This window comes from Balaenoptera borealis (assembly GCF_965194805.1).
Source record: "Balaenoptera borealis genome assembly, chromosome: 7".
Classification (NCBI taxonomy): Eukaryota; Metazoa; Chordata; class Mammalia; order Artiodactyla; family Balaenopteridae; genus Balaenoptera; species Balaenoptera borealis.
The window spans coordinates 52,220,415-52,245,662 of NC_138864.1; the positions used below are offsets into that span (position 1 = coordinate 52,220,415).

Sequence of the window (25,248 nt, forward strand, 5' to 3'; positions counted from 1 at the left end):
ACTACTTTTCTCCAAATGTTTCTAGGGAATTCCAGTTATTGCCGTTCCTTTCCTATTTTCTTTTTTAATTTTCCACTTTAAGTCCCTGGACAAGAGCCCTGGGGAAATTTGCTAGAGCCCTGGGGAAATTTGAAATTAGGCTTTACTTGTGTTTATGTCCCTTTCCTCTCTTTTCTTACCAAATTATTTTTTTAAGATAGACATATGTGAAGATTTCTGCACTCCCCTGCCCACCCCACCAGCCTTGATTGGATACCCCCCTCCACCTCCTTTTTGGGAAAAACTACAGTCACTCCACTTATATATATTCCTTTTCAAATTAGACTGCTCTCTGTCTAATCTAAACTAAGAAGCTAGTATTTGCATTTGAGAGAATGTGAAATGACTAAGATACCTCTCTGTGCCTTCCTCAAATGGATATTCACTTTAATAATATTCTTCTCTTAAAAACTTGGATAGGTCTGATTGGAGCAGACCGTTAGAAGCAGGCAGGACTTTCTGCCATAATTTAAATTACTGTATGGATGCATCCACCATCTGTGTCTCATCATGATGAGAGAATTTCTGATTTTTTTTTTGTCTGCTAGTCAAAAGACAAAGGAAAAGACAAGTCAACAAGAGTGGAAGAGAGTTTGGGTGAAAGTAGAGAGTGGTGGTGTGAGCCTTATCAAAACAAACTCTTGTCTGAAACTCAAAAGCCTAGTTTCTTGGAGCCATAGTAAGGATCTGCCATGACACTACGTACTACATTTCTCAGATCATGATGTGTTCTCATGAATTTTTGACTAACAAGTTTTTCTCCAAGCAAAAATATTTCGGTAATATTAGCATTCATTAAGGTAGAAATCCACAGTGTTATCAGTGAATGAGGGGATTTATTCAAGCATTCCACAAAACTTTTGAGTTCCTATTATATTTATGGATGAGTAAAACAGTAAGTATTGTGTGTATATGCACAGTACATTTGCTTATGATTTAGGATGCAGAAATTTTTAATGATGTGCAGTATTCTTCTATTTATTATTATGAACGCATTGTATTAATAACTATCACTTGTAATAAAATGGGTTTTATTCCTGAAATTTATTTTATTTTATTCACATAAAAGAAATGTATTCATCTAGTAAACAAAAATTTTGTGCTGGGAGATTAATGAAAAAAGAGCCAGCCCTCATTCCACCCTTCTTGGTCCTCAGACACTATCTACAAAGTCAATTCGTAAGTCTTTCAGATCACTTTGTTTGATTTTTTTTCTCCTTGGCAGTCACCATCCTGCCTTAAAATAATAGGCTTACACTACTAATTTTTCACTTGTCAATTGGAATGTCCCTTCTTTTGTTTTTCAGGTTGGAGCCACTGTTTCCTAAAACCCATATCTTCTTAGATACCATCCCTTATTACTTCTGAGTTTATCTTTTGAATTTGCTAGAGCACAACTTCAAGCAACATCCTAAGAAAAGTGTATGAAAGAGGTAAATTTTCTGAATCTTTTTCTGTTTGAAAATGTCTTTATTCTACTACCTAAATGGTTAACAGTTTGACAACTTATGGAAGTATATGTTGAATAATTTTTAACAGAGTTCTAATGTGATTGATATTATTCATTTTGAGTACTGTTTATGTATCAATGTGTTTCTTTCTCTCTCTGTTTTTACATTCATTGATTTATTCCAATCCTTCTGTGTGAATCTTTTTATATATACTATATTAGATTCTCAATCAAACCGTTTCATTTTTGTTCTCACTTTCTTTTTTATGTCTACTTTCTGCAATATTTAGGTAACTTTTAAAGCCTTCTATTTGATTTCAGTTAAAAACAATAATTTTGTCAGTCATGTTTTTAGATCCAAAGTGTTCAGAAAAAAAATCTACTCTAGGTCTTTGTTGTTGAAATTCAGAGGCAAAATATTTTTTTAGGGGACCTGGAGCCTTACCAAGAACAAGATTAAAAAGTAGTAGTACAAATGTAAAATAGATAGCTAGTGGGAAGCAGCCGCATAGCACAGGGAGATCAGCTCTGTGCTTTGTGACCACCTAGAGGGGTGGGATAGGGAGGGTGGGAGGGAGACGCAAGAGGGAGGGGATGTGGGGATATATGTATACGTACAGCTGATTCACTTTGTTATACAGCAGAAACTAACACAACATTGTAAAGCAATTATCCTCCAATAAAGATGTTAAAAAAAAATAAAATAAAAAAGTAAAAGTAGTAGTAGTAGTTACAGTCATCATTAACATCATCATCATCCCAGTGTTGGTGATTGTAGAATGCTGTTGATTATAATAATACAAACTTCCTAGAGGATACTTGTTTAGTAAATACCAAGAGCTTTAACAATATAAACATCAGCTAACCATAGATCACATATATTTACTTCTAGAAATTTATAATTAGGAAAGTATAAGAATAACACCAAGAATACCACCAAAAGTATATTCAAGAGTAAGATAACTAATGGTAAAAATTGGGGAAATATATCAGTTAGTTATACTTAGGTGCAAGTAACAGATGATCCAGTGCAAAGATCCTGAGTTAATAGAATGACTTAATATTTCAAATTCAGTATACTAAAATAGGGAGATCCAGCATCAATCAATTTAATGGCTCAATAATATAATTAAGAGTTCAGATTTAACTCTCATATTCTTGGCCTATTGGCTCTTGTCTGCAAATAAACACTGGCAAGAATTATGGTGTCACAGTGATTGGTTAGAATAATCAAGATTTAGATAAATCTCTGAAAATGTAATCAACATGTATATTTTTATTATATAAGTTTCAGCTGTACAGCATTATAATTTGACATCTGTATACACTACAAAGTGATCAACACCACAAGTCTAGTTACCCTCTATCACCATACAGTCGATCCTCTTCATCCATTTTGCCAGCCACCAACCCCGTTCCCTTTCAGTAACCACTAATCTGTTCTCTGTATCTATGAAGATGTTTTGTTTTTATTTATCTAGATTCACATATGAGTGAAATCATATGATATTTGTCTTTCTCTGACTTATTTCACTTAACACAGTACCTTCAAGGTCTACCCATGTTGTCACAAATGGTCAGATTTTATTCTTTTTTTATAGCTGAGTAGTATTCCACTGCGTGTGTGTGTTTGTGTGTGTGTGTGTGTGTGTGTGTGTGTACACCACATCTTCTTTATCCATTCATCTGTTGATAGATGCCTAGGTTGCTTCCATATCTTTGCTACTGTAAATAAGGTCGCAATGAACATAAGGGTGCATATATCTTTTCAAATTAGTGTTTTTAGATCTAGGTCATATGGTAATTCTGTTCTTTATTTTTTGAGGAATCTCCGTACTGTTTTCCACAACGGCTACACCAGTTTATATTCCTACCAACAGTGTATGAAGGTTCCCTTTTCTTTCCATGCTCTCCAGTACTTGTTATTTCTTGTCTTTTCATTAATGGCCATTCTGACAGGTGTGAGGTGGTATCTTATTATGGTTTTGAATTGCATTTCCCTGATAATTAGTGATGTTGAACATCTTTTCATGTGCCTGTTGGCCATCTGTATGTCATCTTTGGAAAAATGTCTATTCAGATCCTCTGCCCATTTTTAAATCAGATTGTTTATTTTTTTAAAAAGTTATATGTGTTGTTTATATATTTTGGATATGTTAACCCCTTGTCACATATATGATTTGCACATATCTTCTTCCATTCGGTAGGCTGCCTTTTGATGATGATTTCTTTCACCGTGCAGAAACTTCTTAATTTGATGTAGTCCCATTAGTTTATTTTTGCTTTGTTTCCCATGCCTCTGGAGTCACATCTACAAAAGCATCGCTAAGACCTATGTCAGTGAATTTATGGTCTATGTTTACTTCTAGGAGTTTTATAGTATCCAGTCTTACATTTAGGTCTTTAATCCATTTTGAATTTACTTTTGATATGGTGTTAGAGAATTTTCTAATTTCATTCTTTTGCATGTAGCTGTCCAGTTTTCTCAGCACCACTTATTGAAGAGATTGTCTTTTCTCCATTGTATATTCTTGCCTCCTTTGTAGTAGATTAATTGACCATAAGTGCATCGGTTTATTTCTGGGCTTTCTAACCTGTTCCATTGTATGTGTCTGTTTTTGTGCCAGTACAATACTATCTTGATGACTGTAGCATTGTAGTATAGTCTGAAGTCAGGGAGCGTGATTCTGCCAGCTCTGTTCTTCTTTCTCAAGATTGCTTTGGCTATTCAGGGTTTTCTGTGGTTTCCTTCAAACTTTAGAACTATTTGTTCTAGTTCTGTGAAATATGACACTGGAAGTTTGATGGGGTTTCATTGAATCTTTAGATTGCATTGGGTAGTATTGACATTTTAACAGTACTTAATCCTTTAGTCAACAAATATGGAATATCTTTCTTTCATCTCCTTGGTTACATTTATTCCTAGGTATTTTATTCTTTTTGATGCTGTTGTAAATGGGATTATTTTCTTAATTTCTCCGATAGTTCATTATTAGTGTATAGAAATGCCATTGATTTCTGTGTATTGATTTTATATCCTGCAGCTTTATTGAATTGAATACTGAATACTGTTTATTAGTTTTAACAGTTTTCTGGTGGAATCTTTAAGATCTATATATAGTGTTATGTCATCTATTGTACCAATTGTGACAGATTTTTTCTTCCTTTCTAATTTGGATGCCTTTTATTTCTTTTTCTTACCTGATTTCTGTGGCTAGGACTTCCAGTACTCTGTTGAATAAAAGTGGCAATAGTAGGCATCCTTGTCTTGTTTCTGATCTTAGAGGAGAATCTCTCAGCTTTTCACCATTGAGTATGATATTAGCTGTGAGTTTGTCATATATGGCTTTTATTATGTTGAGGTATATTCCATCTATACCCACTAAGTTGAGAGTTTTTATCATAAATGCATGTTGAATTTTATCAAAAGCTTTTTCTGCATCTATTGAGATGATCATATTGTTTTTATTCTTCAGTTTGTTACTGTGGTGTATCACATTTACTGATTTGCAAATACTGAAAAATTCTTGCATCTCTGGGATAAATCCCACTTCATGTGGTGTATGATCCTCTGAATGTGTTGTTGGATTCAGATTGCTAGTATTTGGTTGAGGACTTTTTCATCTATATTCATCACTGATATTGGCCTGTAATTTTCTGTTTTTGTGGTATCTTTGTCTGGTTTTGGTATCAGGGTGATGGTGGCCTCATAGAATAAGTTTGGAAGTGTTCCTTCCTCTGCAATTTTTTCGACTAGTTTTAGAAGGATAGGTGTTCACTCTTCTCTAAATATTTGGTAGAATTTGCCTGTGAAGCCATCTAGACTTTGGCTTGTTGGGAGTTTTTTAATCACAGATTTAACTTCAGTACTTGTAATTGGTCTGTTCATATTTTCTATTTCTTCCTGGTTCAGTCGTGGAAAGTTGTACGTTTCTAAGCATTTGTCCATTTCTTCTAGGTTGTCCATTTTATTGGCATTTAGTTGCTTGTAGTAGTCTCTTATAGTCCTTTGCATTTCTGTGGTGTTGGTTCTAACTTCCCCTATTTCATTTCTAATTTTATTGATTTGGGCCCACTCCCTTTTTTTCATGATGAGCCTAGCTGAAGGTTTATCAGTTTTATTTATCTTTTCAAAGACCCCGCTTTTAGTTTCACTGATCTTTTCTATGGTTTTTTAGTCTCCATTTCATTTATTTCTGCTCTGATCTTTATGATTTCTTTCCTTCTGCTATTTTGGGATTTGTTTATTCTTCTTCCTCTAGTTGCTTTAGGGATGTTGAATTTTGTCAAATTTTTTTTTTATTCATCTATTGAAATGATTATATGGTTTTTATCTTCCATTTTGTTAATTTGATGTATCACATTGATTTATTTGCACATGTTGAACCATTTTGTTGTTGAATGCCACTTGATCATGGTGTACAATCCTTTTAATGTATTGCTGGATTCAAAAAGTAGTCAATATTATGTTGGTGATAAGCATGGTGTTCAGGCCTGTAACTGGAACTGATTAAGTAAAGTTTTGATATTCCATATGACAGTACAGGAATGAACCTGAGAAATATCTAAAGCCAGGACCCACTGAGCAGTGCTTTTAGGTAATTGACTTTCACTTCATTCAGTCTCAAAGAGAATATTCAATAATTGTTTTGGTTTGGCTTGTGCACAGCACCTGGTAAAACAGACAGACATATAATTCAAGTCTCTAGAGTAGTTAAGACAGAGAGTTAGGCAGGAGTTGTTGGGGAATAGTGACAAGCACTGGAGTAGAAAATATTAAAGGCAAGCTTCTAAAATTTGGCCAAATATGCAAAACTTGCATAAGTGGAATCACTTATCCTTCACATACCACTTACACCTCGAATACCTGAGGTGCGATATTTTGGGGAACTAGAATTTGATCTCTGGAAGAATTCCTATTTTATATTAGTGATCTCTCTATGCTTCCATAACTTTTGTCACAAATGAAAATTTTCATCCCCTGTGTCCTTCAGTGTCTTTCTATCAATGATATAATCATCCTTCTTGATAATCATGTAGGAAGTGTATTGTGAAACTCTAGCAATTGTAAGAGAATTGGGAAGTACTTAGAGTAAGCTTTTAAGGATAGAAATCTCTATTAAGGCATTTTGTTTATAAAATGAACAGTGTTACCTTCTAAATTAATTGGGAGGAGATGAGGAAGTAAGAATAGGATTCAATCTGACTTAGAACTTCAGTTCAGATAAACAGTAATCAGTGAGTAAATCTCAGCTGTGCATGTTTAGGTCTATGTAACTTCAGTGGGTGTTTCTGAAATTTATGTAATTTTGAGAAACTCTTTGGAAAATTCTACAGAATAAAAGAGAAACACAGTAGAGGCAATATCAATATTGAAAGAGGTTTCAACTTTGTTTTTTCATATACAGATGTGATGATTAATAAAAATAATAAACCATTGATATGAATCTACTTAACCTCATTAATAGCCTTACTGACCCTTTTGATGTTAAAAAGATAAACTCATGAGAATGTTAAGGATTCATTTTTAAAAATGCAAGTGGCAGAAGTGGTGCTGAGATAGCAAACTGAATCAAGAAGAGAATAAATCTCAAAGGAAGGTTATATAACTCAAGATTAATAGGTAAACCACAATCAATATCAAGGACTAACCATGGGTAACTTCAAATAGTCTGATTTTAGTACACCACATATTAAATTTAAAGAATTTTCATGAGAGAAAGTTCTCCATTAGCAATCCCTGCAGTTTAAAATGCTGTAATTTTTAAGCAAAGGAAAAGACATAAGCTTGATCTACCTGCCAATATCTAATATTATACCATTATTATAGCATTATTCTTCTTTCTTTTCCCTTTCTCTCCAAACCCAATAATTTGATCAGGTTTCACAAGACATTTAAATTGCTGAGAACACAGGATATACTCAGACTCAAGTGTCAGGTGTAGGTCATATAATTGAGGTCCTTTCTCCCTTTAGAAAAAAGATTGATAAGATGTCCAAATACCCTGTTTATTAAAAAATTGTTGTACAGATTAATGGCTAAGTGCAAGGCCAAGAGAGGCCATTGACTTGGATTTGATTCCTAGATAAAATATTTACTAATTATGTTGTTCTGGTCATGTCATTGAAAATGTCTATGCCTCAGTTTTTTTCTCTATCAACTTATATTCATTGAATCATTTTGAGGAATATATTAAAGAAGGTATGTAAAAAGTTACATAAAGTTTTATGACAACCTTAGCATATGGATCTAGTATAGATCACTCTCCAGGCAAAAATTCATAAGAACTATTCATAAAATGTGACTAAAAATTCATTATATATATAACTTTTTCAAATGGCCAAAGGATAGCTCTGTCTCAAAATTAAAAAAGGAAAGAATCTCAGAGTAGAGAGCTCAAGTTGATGTTGGTGACCTTTGCAAGCATCAAAGATACTAACCAAACTGAGGCCTTGGTTTTTGTCTGGAATACAGAGAAAAGTGATCTGGCCTTGAGTGCAGGTAGGCTGGAATATATATGCAAGGCCACTTATAAAGCCAGGGCACTTTTCATGATGTATAGCCTTTGAAAAGGATACATTCACTTTGATGTATACAGTGAAGTTTTTCTTTATGCTATGCTATGGGTGAGAAAAATAAAAAGATCTCCTGTGAAAACTTGAAGCCCCAATCCTTGACCAAACATGAGAAGGAGTCAGAATTCTGGAGGAAAAAAAACTTTAAAACTTTATTTAAAGACCAAAATGAGTATCTAGAAGTAAAAAGTACAGTGATTTTAAAAATAGCAGTAAATAACATGAGAATATTAAAAACAACTGAAGAAAATTAAAGAACTGTTAGACATAAGGATATATGCCTTCATAAGGCACAGAAAGATAAACATACAGGAAGTAGGAAGGAGAAAGAAAGAGACATAGAGAATTCCAACACATTTATAATGGTATTTTTCAGATGGAAGAGTAGACAGAGTATGGGCCAGATAATAGCAAAAGAGAATGGACTTGAACTTTATCGATTTGAAGAGCCAAAATAAAGAAAAAACCCGAATGCATAATTGAAGAATCCTAAGACGTAAACAGATAAAGCATCAAGAAATATAATAATGAAAACCAAAAGGAATGAAACTTAGATGCAGTAGAGCAATAATAAAAGTTCAAGTGTCAATGTAACTATATCTTTGATTTTCTAAGAGTAAAAAAAATTATCAATCTTGTTTTCTGTCTTTAGCTCAGGAACACATTAAGCACGAGAGCAAAATTAAAACATTTTTCGGTACTAAGAGCTAATCGTACTTAAAATCTGACATCAACAAAATGAATAATGGCTCTGATAAAAAATAAAAGATGTATCAATAAGAAACAAGAGAAAATAATAAATAAGGAAATTCTGCTTCTGACCAAGATGGAATAACAGGAGCCAGATTTATGCTCACAAGTTGAACTATCAAAAGAGAAACAAAATTATGGGGAAAAAAATGGTTTTCAAGACAGTGGACATCACAAAATAAAGGAAAAGCATCCCTTAGGAATGAAAAAAAAAAAAAGATGAGCCCAGGACAGCCCAAGCTTACTGCAGTAATACAGTTTTAAGGCCAGAGCATAAGAAGGACAAATCCAGGTATGGTCCTGTACATCCTTGCACTAGTGACATGAAGTAGAGACTCCCAGGGGATCAAAGCAGTGAGAGTTCACAGCATAGAGGAAAGAGTTCCACAGAGACAGAATTCTGGAGATAGGTAGAAGGTTCCCTCGAATATTCAGCTGAGTACTTACCAATCATGCATCTGAGGAAACTAATCAAGGCCAGAAAAATAAAAAACACTTGAAGGAATTCGAAGTAATAGTGATTGATGTTTACACAGAGCTGGTAATAGTGTCACTTCCCATCAGTGATACTGGAAAACCTCAGGATTCATAGAAGTTTGGGTAAAGTGTTTTTGAGCATATATTCTTTATTGTTTCTTTAATTTATTTATTTTATTTTATTATTTATTTTTGGCTGCGTTGAGCCTTTGTTGCTGCGCATGGACTTTCTCTAGTTGCTGCAAGCGGGGGCTACTCTTCATTGCAGTGCGCGGGCTTCTCATTGCGGTGGCTTCTCTTGTTGCAGAGCATGGGCTGTAGGCGCGCAGGCTTCAGTAATTGTGGCGCGTGGGCTCAGTAGTTGTGGCACCTGGGCTCTAGAGCGCAGGCTCAGTACTTGTGGTGCACAGGCTTACTTGCTCCATGGCATGTGGGATCTTCCCGGACCAGGGATTGAACCCGTGTCCCTGAATTGGCAGGCGGATTCTTAACCAGTGCACCACCACGAAAGTCCCCTGAGCATATATTCTGAAGTTATAATAATTTGTTCAATGTCTTCACTGCTAATTTACAATATCTGTATCAGTTATGGGTCATTTTTTGTTTGAGTGATATATCCCCTCACCAAAGTTTATATTTTCCTGCTTCCTTTCTTGCTTGGCTCTCAACACATTCTATGAGGCTAGCATTACCTTTATATAAAAGATACACACACATAAATATAGCATAAAAATTATTTTATAGCCTACCTGTGATACATTATAGATTGAAGTATCTGTTCATTAGCCCTTCCTACACTTGGAGAAATGATTAAGATATGTTAAACATTAATGTTTTTGATCTAAATTCTGACAACCAGAATAAATCTGTAGTTTTCTTTGACTACTAATCTGTAGTCAAAGAGGTTATCTCAAGTTGTCTCTCTAGTAAGTTTGCTTTGTTCACTGTGCCATACAGTTGCATTGCTAATAGCACTCTTTCAAAATACTTCAACAGGTCTATTGATTTTGAAGGGCCAAAAGATTTTGCCTAGATATGTATGGAAGGAGTGTTCCTGGACACTTACATATGTTAATACATACACAGAAAAATAAGGCTTCCAGCAGTTTTGACCTGCATAAAATAAACACTAGAGTTTGAGGAAAGATTCTTATTTTTCCTATTACACAGTTTTTTAAATCATGAATTATTCTCAGTGTTAAATGACAAAATCAAAAAGTAAACACTATTTCAGAGAAAATACTGTTTTTAATACAGAAAGAACAGAGATTAGCATACATAGTAGTTTGAAGACATAAATTATCTCCTCATTCTAGCAAATTCAAAGAAAGAAAAACTGTATGTAGGCTATATCAATAACTGTCTCATATCATACATTTATGCACAGAAAACAACAAGAAAACCATAACTAGATAACCAGAGGTGCTGGTTATACCCAAACAGCATCCCCATCATGAACCAAATGCACTTAGACTGTGCACAGAGATAATTGTTAAAGTTTCTCCCTTCTCTGTTTACTCTCATTTTTGCAAACTGAAAGTTCTTCTGTTTGATTTTCTTATGAGACCCTTTACCTTCATAGAACTGAAATACTTGCATTGAACCACTTGGTAAAAGCTGAGGGAGCAGTGGGGAATAGGGGGATTTGGAGTCCACCGGGGTGGCAGAGAACAGAGGCAGGAGTCATAGTGCCATTTTCATTCCCACTCCTCCACCGTGTAGTCTCGAGATTCATTCCCGTGTCTAAAATGAAGCCTTCATGCAAAAGCTCTTTAGGCTCTCATTCACAGGCCCTGGAAGACAGCGTTTGCACACGGATGAATGAGGTTCTGCAGCAGCTCAGAGTCAGTGTCTGAATTCCAGTGTATTCACTCTGTAGCATTGTAAGGGATCCAAGAACAAAATTCCTATGTTCTTTCTAGTCAGGAGGCAGAAGGCAGAGCTTTTGCATGCAGGCTGTGTTTTGGAGCAGAGCTAGAGACTGGAAAATACAGAAGCAAAGAACTGCATCCAGCCTTGACCTAGTGTTGTGGTTCTTCCCTGTACCTTGCTTGCACTGAACTCACAGAAGGGAAGGAAAGGAAACTCGCTGTGGCTTTTCCCATCTCAAAAGTGTTGTGACACCTCAACCTTTTAGTGTTTTGCTTTTTTTTTTTTTTTTTTTTTTAATGTCCTATTGTAAGTGTTTGGTTTACACTCTACAAGTAACACTAGTAGCTGTTTTGGATTACGTAGGTGCTCTTCCCCATCTCGTCTCCTACACACCAGGGTGAGCATACGGAGTGTCCTCCTGCTTTGTGTGAACATCTACAGATGTTAATCAATTTTGAAAAAGGATCATGGTTTCTGCTCTACTTTATAATCAAGACAAGTGTTTATTAAAATACTGTTTTGGAATGTTGGCTGTAATGTAACAACAATTTTCATAATAAAAGATATTCATGTTTAAAAAAAAAATGAAGCCTTGCACCAAATCAGAAATTTTCAAACCCACAGAGATTCTTTGAGCTTTACTGGAAAAACCTCCAATGCTGTGATTTTGGGGGGATGGGGGAAAGATAAGAGCAGTGGGACCCCTATTTTAATAGAGCAGCTTTGCTTTTAGCTATTTTCTATTTGGACTTTGCTATGATTTAAAATTTTTTAAAAGGTTTAAGAACTACTAATCCAAGTGATCTATAAGGTCTTTTATATCCCTATAATGCTATAAGGTTTTAATCCATGACTGCCTAAGTAAATAGCCAAACTAGAAGAATTAAATGATTTTTTTCCTTCTTAACTATTTCACATCAGTTTTAATATTCTTGCCACCTCATACACCCAGGTCACCCAAGTGATCTGAACAAAGTATAAATATTATGCTAGCCCTGAAAAATTCCTTTAATTCTGGCTTGTAATTACAATGTACTATTTTTAATTTAAGATCGTCTGTGTTCTTCCAAGCATTGCATCAGTGTATTTTCACTATTGAAGATATGAAATATTATAGATTGACCTTTTCAAACTTTGATGTAATATTGGAATGATTCAGGCTACAGCAATATAATTTACTTTCATCCATTCGTTGCTCAAGGAAATAAAACACAAATAGGATTTAGTTTGATTCTGTCCTGTTTCTCTCCTTCCGGCTCTTTTGTGATGCATCTTCAAGCATATATCAATTTATTGATAATTGATCTGGAACATGTATCTCATCTTTCTGCCAACAACTGGGCATAGCTGTCCTCCACTTACGATCACTACTGATTTTCCCATTTTGTCCTGGTGAGAAAAATACTGTTCTCTCTAAATCACTAGTGTAGGACTGATATTAGACTATGATAATACAACAGCATTCGCTCAGAAGTTGAGAGGTGAAGAGAACCCTTATATCTGGCCATGCAGCCTCTTCTGCCTATCTCAGTAGCTGACAGGACATCTACCAAATCTGGCTAATTCTGTTGTGCAAGATTCCATGAAAAAGATCAGTCTAGGCTAAGTTATAATTTGCAGAATTTTAAGCAGATAAATTTGAAAAACTAGATGAAATAGATAATAGCTAATTTTTAAACTTTTTTTCCTCAGGAAGTGAACACATCTAGAGTCCTTTTTTTCCCCTAAAATGCTCCTCATGAAAATCCATCCCGATAGACACAGCAAGTGCAAACAAAACAAAGCCAGAGAAAAACTAGGAAAAAAAAAAAAAGAGAATCCCACAGAAGACACCATGGGGTTTCACAGGGGAACTTCACAGGGGAACTAAACCAATGATTTAAGAAACAGAGCATCCCAAACTACATGAAATTGTAGAGCATCAAAAAAGTTTTTGAAATTTGTTTATTTGGCATCAATGCAACATAGATACCAAAACCTGACAAAAAAATTACACCAAGAACAGAAACTACAACCCAAACTTACTTACGAGTAGTCATAAAAAATTTTGTAATATACTGAAAGAGTATCCTATCATGACCAAGTTAATTACTTCCAGGAGAGCAAGGGTAGTTTTATGTTAGGAAATCAATTAATAAAATCCTAAATATAGTTCGATGCAAGCAGACCGATCATATGAACATCTCCACTGAGAATAAGTGGCATTTGAAAAAATATAACTATTCATGTTAAAACCCTAAACGTAAGAGGAATTCTTGGATATTTCTTCAACATGATAAAAATTCAGCTCAAATAAATCTATATCTGGAAAATTGAAAAGTATCAATGGGAAAAGTAATACAAGCATTAAGAGAACTTAGTAAAATAGCAGATCATACAGTTAACACTCAAAAATCTAAAACTTCCCTATCAACAAATAAACATCAGGTAAAATACATAATGGATGAGAATATACACATATGTCAGCAATAAGATAAAAATACATAGGCATGACATTACCAAGAAACATCCAAGTCTTAAAGACGGAAAACTCTAGAGTCCTGAGAGATTTAGAAATAGATTTGAAAAAAAAATAGAAAATTATATCATATTCTTAGATAGAAAGTCTTAACATCATAAAGATGTTATATATTAATTCATAAAATGTAATGCAATCCCAGAACAAATACTTTTCCAGAGCTAGACAAGTTGATTATAAAATGTACTTGGAAGAACAAAAATCGAAATACTCAGGAATACTTCACAAAGAGGTATGTGTTGGGGGGGGTAGAAGTGAGGAACTGATGGTGTTCTAGAGTACAGGTATTAAAACATACTCTAAGCTTATCATTAAAAGGTTTGATACTGGCATATTAATAGGCACACAGAAAAATGGAACAAATAGTAAAACTAGAAGGACAACAAATTGCACGTAAAATTTTTACCATATGATAATGTTCCATTTGAAATTGTTGGAAGAAATGAATGTCTGTAACAACTGCTGTAGGATATCTGAGTAGTTATCAAAAAAAAAAAAAAAAAAGATAAAGCAGATATATTCACCATACTTTATGAGAGTATCTGAGATTCTGGATAAAAGGCCTGGGCAGAAGTAAAGAAACCAGCAGAACTGTTGGCAATTCCGTTCTTTGTCCTTGACCCAAATCATTGTGAACATTTACTCACTAAAATCAATGTATAAGATGTTTATTGCTGCACAAATATAGAGAAACTGGAAATAAGCCAAGTGTTCATTAATAATAGAATGGATAATTCTATTTTGGTATGTTTATACAAAGGAATTCTATACTTTAGTGATATAATAAAGAACATCACTACATGCGACAGAGTGAGTAAATTTTACAAACATAAATGTTGAAGAAACAAAAGAGAGTGAATACATTTAAAGTTAGAAACCAGGCATAACTAGAAGCCACAGTTATGGTACTTTTCGGGAGACATTGTGACACTTTCCAGTATATTGGCAATGTTCTATTTCTGGATCTGGAGGCTTTAAATGGAAGTGTTCACTTTGTAAAACTTGATTGTTTTGCTGATGATTTGTTCACTTTTCTGTATGTCTGGTATCCTTTAGTAATTTTAAAAAGGTGGCTAATTCTCAACCTCCATTAATAAAGAATTCTGGATTTCTTAATGAAAAATCCTATATGTTTACAACTACAATAAATTAGTAACACTAAGTATTCCACAGCTAAAATTATTGCAGGAAATATGGGAAAGCCCACATTTTTCCTTCCTCCCTAGAGAGGAAAAAGTAGAGTGATTCATAAAATACCTGCAGTAAGTTTGAGATATACAGAATCTGGGCATCTATCTACCACATATTTACTGACAGCATTTGCTTTCAGGCAAAATATCTAAAAGGAAAATGTCTTTTGAGTGCAGAATTAGCATATAAGATCACATGTACATATTGTAAAATGTGTCATAAGAATGAAAAATAGAAGAATAATGACTCACTTATGAGGAGTTGAATTAGCTTCATTATTGTGAAAAACACCTATCATTCTACTTACATGAGATTTTGAAATTGCATTGATGCTGTAATGCATTGAGACTTTTAGAGATGTTGGGACTGGGTGAATGTATTTTGCATAACAGATGGATATGAATCTTTGAGGGCCAGAGGGTGGATTGTAGTATACTGAACAGTGGCCTCCAAAGTTTTCCTAGTCTCAATCCCCAGAATATGTGAATATGTTACCTTATATGGCAGAAGGGACTTTGCAGATATGAATAAGTTAAGGATTAAAAAAAAAAAAAAAACCTATCATTCGAATGTTGGAATTATAACATATAGGTGATTTTGACATACACTAGTTTTATAAAAAGATACCTAGATCCTTATGCCTTTAGTGTTTATTTCTTTTAACTCTTGAAAGGCTTCAGTTCTAGTATTATCTGTTTTCCAATACTATAAATACTAAAAGAAATTTTAAAAAAGTAAAGAAATCTGCTGATGTCTTTTGCTTGAGCATTGGCAATGTCTTCAATCCTAGGAAATTTAACATGTGTCTGCCTCTATTCACTGTATGCCTGTAGCAAATGACTTAGAGGTATTTAGCTCAGTTTCATAGTATTCTGTTGACACAGATTTCATTTTAACAGTCATATATCTTCACCAAGTAAGGCTATGGTGAAACTCAAGCCTTCAAGATAAATAGATTTCTATAGGAAAAAATAGCAAGAGGTTGAAAAAGTTCAAGGAATCAAACGAATAGGACATGACACGTGGTCAACATGTAAAATGTGAACATCAAATGTAATATCAGTTATGCAGGAATAAGATGGATTTCCAGGGCAAATATGATTTATTCATTCCATGCTGAAACATTATGTGAAAGGAAACAGCATCCATCATTGTAAGAAAGTGCTGTTTTCAGGCTACCTGATAGCCACGAAATCATATTTGGACCCAATCAAAGCCCAAATAAAGACGTTAAAAACTGACAGCTTGCCTTTTATCCCTCTTCAATAAATAAAACTTCCGACTTTACATGTTGCAGCTTAGGCCCATAGCCCAGGCCGCTGCTTTCTCAGAACTCTGAAAGAAAAACCACAACAATAAAAATGTTTTCTTTCTCAGTGGCTTGTTAACTCATATGCAGTGTTTGTTAAGAATGTAGTGTCTTTGAAAACCTTTCTTTTTGCCTAACGGGAAAGAAAATAAATAAAAATCTCAACTGATTTTTGTCCCAAAGCAAAATAAGATTATCCCAATTGGCATTTTTATTCAAAATTTAATATTAAAATCAAACAGCTCCTGGCAAAGACAGTGATGATCAAAGGCAATGATTATGAAAACCAAGGATTTGTTTAAGAAGAAAAAGGAAACTACTTTGCCTTGTCATTAGAAGTGGAAATGATACCCACATATCAGTCTCGATATTGATTGATGTGGCAGAGACCAAATGCTCTGGTTGGCTAATGCTTAGCAGAAATCAGAGAATACTGTACAAGGAGAAAAATAAAGGACAGTGAATATAAGCAAGGTGCTCTATTATAAAATGTGCTCATATCTTTCTATTCACATATAAATCCTAGTGACTATAAATTTGTGTATGAGGTTGCAATTGGGATTAAGATGTACAAAGTTCCAGTCGTGGAATAAGTTAAGTTTTGGGATGTAACGTACAGCATTGGGAATATAATCAATAATATTTCTATAACTTTATATGGTGACAGATGGCTACTAGACTTATCACGGTAATCAATTCATAATGTATATATCGAAATAAATGTGGAATCACTGTGTTGTACACCTGAGACTAATAGAATGTTTTATGTCAACTACTTCAATAAAATATTAAAAGGAAAATAATTTCTCCACAGCAAAGAAACCATCCACAAACTGAAAAGACAACCTACAGAATGGGAAAAAATATTTGCAGACCAAATATCTGATAAAGAGTTTATTTTTAAAATATATAAAGAACTCATATAATCAATAGCAAAAAAATAACCCAATTAAAAAATGGGCAAAGGATTTGAATAGACATTTCTCCAAAGAAGATATAGGAAAGGCTAACAGATACATGACTAGATGGTCAACATCACTAGTCATTAAGGAAATGCAAATTAAAACCATAGTGAGATATCACCTCATGCTTGTTAGAATAGCCATCATCAAAAAGACAAAAGGTAACAAATGCTGGTGTGGATGTGGACAGAAGGGAACCCTTGTGCACTTACAAGTTGGTACAACCGCTATGGAAAACAGTATGGAGGTTCCTCAAACAATTAAAAATAGAACTACCATATGATCCAGTAATTCTACTTCTGGCAATGTATCCAAAGGAAATGAAAACACTAACTCTAAAAGATATATGGACCCCCATGTTCATAGCAGCATTATTTATAATAGCCAAGACATGAAAACCACCTAGGTGTTCACCTATGGATGAATGGATAAAGAAGTTGTGATACACATACACACGTATACATATGTACAATGGATATTAGTCAGTTATAAAAAATGAGGATATCCTACCATTTGCAGCAAAATGGGTGGACCTTGATGGCACTATGCGAAGTAAAATAAGTCAGAGAAAGACAGATACTTTATGATCTCACTTATATGTGGAGCCTGGAGGAAAAAAAAAAAAAAAAAACTCATAGAAAAAGAGATCAGACTTGTGGGAACCAGAGACAAAGGGTGGGGACAGGAGTGAGTAAGGGGAAGGTAGTAGAAGTAAAGATACAAAAATCATAGGGAGACAGATCATGCCAAGTCATCTAGGCATTTGGAGGACTTTTGATTTTACTCAGAGTTGTCTAGAAAGACATTGGGACTTTTGAACTAAGGGATGATATTATTTGACTTCTGTTTTAAAGGATTCACACTAGTTACTAAGTTGCTGGTAGACCAAAGAGAAGAACAAGATCAGTAGATAATTGGGTAATTAATTAGATAAATAATTTAACCAAAATGATGATGTTTTGGACCTAAGCATTGATATTGGAAATAGCAAGGAAAGGTCAGATGATGGATATACTTTGAAGATAGAACCGACAGGATTATCTGATGGGGTGTTTATGGGGTGAGTGATTATGAGAAGAATCAATGATGATTCCAGAGTTTTTAACTTTAGCGACTTAAATGATAAGGTTGTTTTTGCCTGTAATTTGGAAGGAAGAGGTAGAGTAAGTTTGAGGAGAAAGATGAGGGTTTTTACAATTTTGAATGTATTCATTCAAGTCATCTATTGAACCCCCAAGAGATTCTGAGTAGACAAGTCAAGCAGGCAAGCGTATGAATGATTCAGACCAAAAAGAGAGTAGCCTGATATAGTTTCTTTGGGATAATGGAACAGCGCTGTATCCTTATTGTGGTGGTGATATGGATTTATACATGTGATTAAATCTTACACCACTATGCACCCCCCCAAAATGAGTGCATATAAAAACTGATGAAACCCAAATAAGATCTGTGGTTAAGTTAATGGTTTTGTTCTAATGGGAATTCCTGATTTTGATCATTGTATTATTTGGATGGATAGTATTATTGGGGAATCTGGTCAAAGAGTACAGGTGAACTCCCTCTGCTATTTTTTTCAACTTCTACCTGAGTCTACAGTAATTTCAAAGAAAAGGTCTGAAAATGTAAAATAAAATGGGGGTGGACTACTGAGTATGAGTTTTAGCAGCATACCACATGTACAAGTGCTCTTTTAATGGAGTAGCTCTTTCACTGCCTCCATGGCAAAGATTTCTATTGGTACAGGAAAGAACACCCTGCTTGAACCAGTTTATGAGAAACTTTGAAGAGGGAGATTGGAAACAACTAAGTATACAGAAGAAATTGCAGGAATTTTGCTGAGCAGAGAAACTGAGTGTTAACTGGATAAGAATTAAGGATCAAGAGACTATTTTTTTTAGGTTGGATAAATTATACAGCTTTATATTCTCATTGGAATGATCCAGTAGAAAGTTTAGATGGTTGAACTTAGATTCAGGAGGGAAAGCACAGTTGTTGGAACTGTGTCTTTAAGGAGAGAGGAGATGGTATCTGATGCTCAGGTGTTGGCTTTGGCTTCAGATCAGATCACAGGCAGATATATCCATAGCTAGCTAGCTGTCTGTCTCTGTCTATCTATCTATATTTTCTTTAGGCGAGTGAGACAGTTGAAAAAGTGAGAATATCTTGTAGGACTGAAAGATAGCATTAAGTTCCCATTTGAAACTAGTGATCGTGAATATTACATAGGGTATGTTGTCTTAGTTTTGATTTCTTTTAGTCATATTCACTGGTGCAAATTTACTATGGCTGAGATTTTGCTCAAGTATCTAACAAAGTAGGAAGGAGTGGGCAGGGTAGTTTGGGATATTTTCTGGAAAGTGAATCTAATGATTATTGCTGGAGTCTAAGCTAGGTAAGAAGGAAATTACAGACTTTTGAGCAGTTTTACACACTACAGCTTGGTCACACTGTTTGCACTTAAATTATCTCTGATACTGCTTAGTATATTCTTTGTAAATCCATTTTGGAATCAGATTAGGATCCTATAAAATCCACATTGATTTTCATATGTTTATATATGTCATTGTGCCTCTGAAGCCAAGTAAATACAGGCACTTTTCGTAAGATAGAATTGGTAGACTAAATTTTTTAATGCCCCAATGTGTAATAACAAGAGAGGTTAAAATGGTACATTTCCTCCTAAAAGAAATCATCACTTGTATTCAGATCTTCTTTGAAAAAAATAAAATACTTTATTATGTATGTAAACTTGCAGGCTTATAGACCACACTTTTCATTGCCTGCATGGCAAAGGAAAATTACTAATGGTACAAAAATAAAATTGTACTTTGGGGAAATTCCTTGGTGGTCCAGTGGTTAGGACTTGGTGATTTCACTGCCGAAGTCCAGGTTCAATCCCTGGTCAGGGAACTAAGATCCCGCAAGCCACGCAGCATGTCCAAAAAAAAAAAAGAAGGAAAGTTGCATTTTGGTGTCAATGCATATTTTTTTTTTTTTGGAGTTTCATTTTTTTTAACATCTTTATGGGAGTATAATTGCTTTACATAGTTGTGTTAGTTTCTGCTGTATAACAAAGTGAATCAGCTATACGTATACATATATCCACATATACCCTCTCTCTTGCGTCTCCTTCCGACCCTCCCTACCCCACCCCTCTAGGTGTCACAAAGCACCAAGCTGATCACCCTGTGCTATGCAGCTGCTTCCCACTAGCTATCTATTTTACATTTGGTAGTGTATGTATGTCAATGCTACTCTCTCACTTCATCCCAGCTTACCCTTCCCCCACCCTGTGTCCTCAAGTTCATTCTCTACATCTGCGTCTTTATTCCTGTCCTGCCCCTAGGTTCATCAGAACCTTTTTTTTTTTTTTTTTTAGATTCAATATATATGTGTTAGCATACAGTATTTGTGACTTACTTCACTCTGTATGACACACTCTAGGTCCATCCACCTCACTACAAATAACTCAATTTCACTTCTTTTTATGGCTGAGTAATATTCCATTGTATATACGTGCCACATCTTCTTTATCCATTCATCTGTCGATGAACACTTAAGTTGCTTCCATGTCCTGACTATTGTAAATAGTGCTGCAGTGAACATTGTGGTACATGCTTCTTTTTGAATTATGGTTTTCTCAGGGTATATGCCCAGTAGTGAGATTCCTGGGTCATACGGTAGTTCTGTTTTTAGTTTTCTAAGGAACCTCCATACTGTTCTCCATACTGGCTGTATCAATTTACATTCCCACCAACGGTGCAAGAGGGTTCCCTTTTCTCCACACCCTCTCCAGCATTTATTGTTTGTAGATTTTTTGATGATGGCCATTCTGACTGGTGTGAGGTGATACCTCATTGTAGTTTTGATATGCATTTCTCTAATGATTAGTGATGTTGAACATCCTTTCATGTGTTTCTTGGCAATCTGTATATCTTCTTTGGAGAAACGTCTCTTTAGGTCTTCTGCCCATTTTTGGACTGGGTTGTTTGTTTTTTTGATATTGAGCTACATGAGCTGCTTGTAAATTTTGGAGATTAATCCTTTGTCAGTTGCTTCGTTTGCAAATATTTTCTTCCATTCTGAGGGTTGTCTTTTCATCTTGTTTATGGTTTGCTTTGCTGTGCAAAGCTTTTAAGTTTCATTAGGTCTCATTTGTTTACTTTTGGTAAACAAAATATAGGTCTTTAATCCATTTTGAGTTTATTTTTGTGTATGGTGTTAGAGAGTGTTCTAATTTCATTCTTTTACATGTAGCTGTCCAGTTTTCCCAGCACCACTTACTGAAGAGGCTGTCTTTTCTCCATTGTATATTCTTGGCTCCTTTATCAAAGATAAGGTGACCATGTGTGCATGGGTTTATCTCTGGGCTTTCTATCCTGTTCCATTGATCTATGTTTCTGTTTTTGTGCCAGTACCATATGGTCTTGATTACTGTAGCTTTGTAGTATAGTCTGAAGTCAGGGAGCCTGATTCCTCCAGCTCCGTTTTTCTTTCTCAAGATTCCTTTGGCTATTCGGGGTCTTTTGTGTTTCCGTACAAATTGTGAAATTTTTTGTTCTAGTTCTGTGAAAAATTCCATTGGTAGTTTGATAGGAATTGCATTGAATCTGTAGATTGCTTTGGGTAGTAGAGTCATTTTCGCAATGTTGGTTCTTGCAATCCAAGAAGGTGGTATGTCTCTCCATCTGTTTGTATCATCTTTAATTTCTTTCATCAGTGTCTTATAGTTTTCTGCATACAGGTCTTTTGTCTCCTTAGGTAGGTTTATTCCTAGGTATTTTATTCTTTTTCTTGCAGTAGTAAATGAGAGTGTTTCCTTAATTTCTCTTTCAGATTTTTCATCATTAGTGTACAGGAATGCAAGAGATTTCTGTGTATTAATTTTGTATCTTGCTACTTTACCAAATTCATTGATTAGCTCTAGTAGTTTTCTGGTAGCATCTTTATGATTCTCTATGTATAGTATCATGTCATCTGCAAACAGTGACAACCTTACTTCTTCTTTTCCAATTTGGATTCCTTTTATTTATTTTTCTTCTCTGATTGCTATGGCTAAAACTTCTAAAACTATGTTGAGTAATAGTGGTGAGAGTTGGCAACCTTGTCTTGTTCCTGATCTTAGAGGAAATGGTTTCAGTTTTTCACCATTGAGAACCATGTTGGCTGTGGGTTGCTTATATATGGCCTTTATTATGTTGAGGTAGATTCCCTCTATGCCTACTTTCTGAAGAGTTTTTATATAAATGGGTGTTGGATTTTGTCGAAAGGTTTTTCTGCATCTATTGAGATGATCATATGGATTTTATCCTTCAATTTGTTAATGTAGTGTATCACATTGATTGTTTTTTGTATACTGAAGAACCCTTGCATTCCTGCAATAAACCCCACTTGATCATGGTGTATGAACCTTTTAATGTGCTGTTGGATTCTGTTTGCTAGTATTTTGTTGAGGATTTTTGCATCTATGTTCATCAGTGATATCGGCCTGTAGTTTTCTTTTTTTGTGACATCTTTGTTTGGTTTTGGTATCAAGGTGATGGTGGCCTCATAAAATGAGTTTGGGAGTGTCCCTCCCTCTGCTATATTTTGGAAGATTTTGAGAAGGATAAGTGTTAGCTCTTCTCTAAATGTTTGATGGAATTCACCTGTGAAACCATCTGGTCCTGGGCTTTTGTTTGTTGGAAGATTTTTAATCAGTCTCAATTTCATTGCTTGTAATTGGTCTGTTCATATTTTCTATTTCTTCCTGGTTCAGTAGGTTGTGCTTTTCTAAGAATTTGTCCATTTCTTCCAGGTTATCCATTTTAGTGGCATATAGTTGCTTGTAGTAATCTCTCATGATCCTCTGTATTTCTGCAGTGTCAGTTGTTACTTCTTTTTCATTTCTAATTCTGTTGATTTGAGTCTTTTCCCTATTTTTCTTGATGAGTCTGGCTAATGGTTTATCAATTTTGTTTATCTTCTCAAAGAACCAGGTTTTCGTTTTATTGATATTTGCTATTTTTTCCTTCATTTCTTTTTCATTTATTTCTGACCTGATATTTATGATTTCTTTCCTTCTGCTAACTTTGGGGATTTTTTGTTCTTTCTCTCATTGCTTTAGTGTAAGTTTAGGTTGTTTATTTGAGATTTTTCTTGTTTCTTCCGGTAGGATTGTATTGCTATAAACTTCCCTCTTTGAACTGCTGTTGCTGCATCCCGTAGGTTTTGGGTCATCATGTTTTCATTGTCATTTGTTTCTAGGTATTTTTTGATTTCCTCTTTAATTTCTTCAATAATCTCGTGGTTATTTAGTAGCATATTGTTTAGCCTCCATGTGTTTGTATTTTTTACAGTGTTTTTCCTCTAATTGATATCTAGTCTCATAGTGTTGTGGTCAGAAAAGTTACTTGATATGATTTCAATTTTCTTAAATTTACCAAGGCTTGATTTGTGACCCAAGATATGATCTATCCTGGAGAACGTTCCATGAGCACTCGAGAAGAAAGTGTATTCTGTTGTTTTTGGATGGAATGTCCTATAAATATCAATTAAGTCAATCTTGTTTAATGTGTCATTTAAAGCTTGCATTTCCTTATTTATTTTCATTTCGGATGATCTGTCCATTGGTGAAGTGAGGTGTTAAAGTCCCCTACTATTATTGTGTTACTGTCAATTTCCCCTCTTATGGCTGTTAGCATTTGCTTTATGTATTGAGGTGCTCCTATGTTTGGTGCGTAAATATTTACAATTTATTATATCTTCCTCTTGGATTGATCCCTTGATCATTATGTAGTGTCCTTTTATGTCTCTTGTAATAGTCTTTATTTTAAAGTCTATTTTGTGTGATATGAGAATTGCTACTCCAGCTTTCTTTTGATTTCCATTTGCATGGAATATCTTTTTCCATCCCCCCACTTTCAGTCTGTATGTGTCCCTAGGTCTGAAGTGGTTGTCCTGTAGACAGCATATATACGGGTCCTGTTTTTTTAATCCATTCAGCCAGTCTATGTCTTTTGGTTGGAGCATTTAATCCACTTACATTAAAGGTAATTATTGATACATATGTTCCTATTACCATTTTCTTAATTTTTGGGGTTTGTTTTTGTAGGTCTTTTCCTTCTCTTGTGTTTCCTGCTTAGAGAAGTTCCTTTAGCATTTGTTGTAAAACTGGTTTGGTGGTGCTGAATTCTCTTCACTTTTGCTTGTCTGTAAAGGTTTTAATTTCTCTGTCGAATCTGAATGAGATTCTTGCTGGGCAGAGTAATCTTGCTTGTAGGTTTTTCCCTTTCATCACTTTAAATATATCCTGCCACTCCCTTCTGGCTTGCAGAGTTCCTGCTGAAAGATCAGCTGTTAACCTTATGGGCAATCCCATGTATATTATTTGTTGCTTTTCCCTTGCTGCTTTTAATATTTTTTCTTTGTACTTAATTTTTGGTAGTTTGATTAATTTGTGTCTTGGCATGTTTTTCCTTGGATTTATCCTGTATGGGACTCTCTGTGCTTCCTGGGCTTGATTGACTGTTTCCTTTCCCATGTTAGGGGAGTTTTCAAATATAATCTCTTCAAATATTTTTCAGATCCTTTCTTTTTCTCTTCTTCTTCTGGGACCCCTATAATTCGAATGTTAGTGTGTTTAATGTTGTACCCAAGGTCTCTGAGACTGTCTTCAATTCTTTTCGTTGTTCTTCTTTATTCTGCTCTGTGCTAGTTATTTACAGTATTTTATCTTCCAGGTCATTTATCTGTTCTTCTGCCCCAGTTATTCTGCTATTGATTCCTTCTAGAGAGTTTTAAATTTCATTTATTGTGTTGTTCATGATTGTTTGTTTGCTGTTTAGTTCTTCTAGGTCCTTGTTAAACCTATCTTGTATTTTCTCCATTCTATTTCCAAAATTTTGGATCATCTTTACTAACACTACTCTGAATTCTTTTTCAGGTAGACTGCCTATTTCCTCTTCATTTTTTGGCCTAGTGGGCTTTTGCCTTACTCCTTCATCTGCTGCATATTTCTCTGTCTTCTCATTTTTTTTAAGTTACTGTGTTTGGGGTCTCCTTTTCACAGGCTGTAGGTTCATACTTCCCATTGTTTTTGGTGTCTGCCCCCAGTGGGTGAGGT

At 34.8% G+C, this 25,248-nt stretch overlaps 1 pseudogene across 1 annotated transcript in view; it reads left to right on the forward strand.

Annotated features, from left to right (window-relative positions):
- Positions 1-20,542, forward strand: part of LOC309632663 (protein ILRUN pseudogene) — a 228,144-nt pseudogene extending 207,602 nt beyond the window's left edge. The window contains exon 3 of the transcript XR_014249536.1: positions 1,347-20,542. The product of XR_014249536.1 is annotated as a protein ILRUN pseudogene (transcript). The remainder of the gene's footprint in view (positions 1-1,346) is intronic.
- The last annotated feature ends 4,706 nt before the right edge of the window (positions 20,543-25,248 follow it).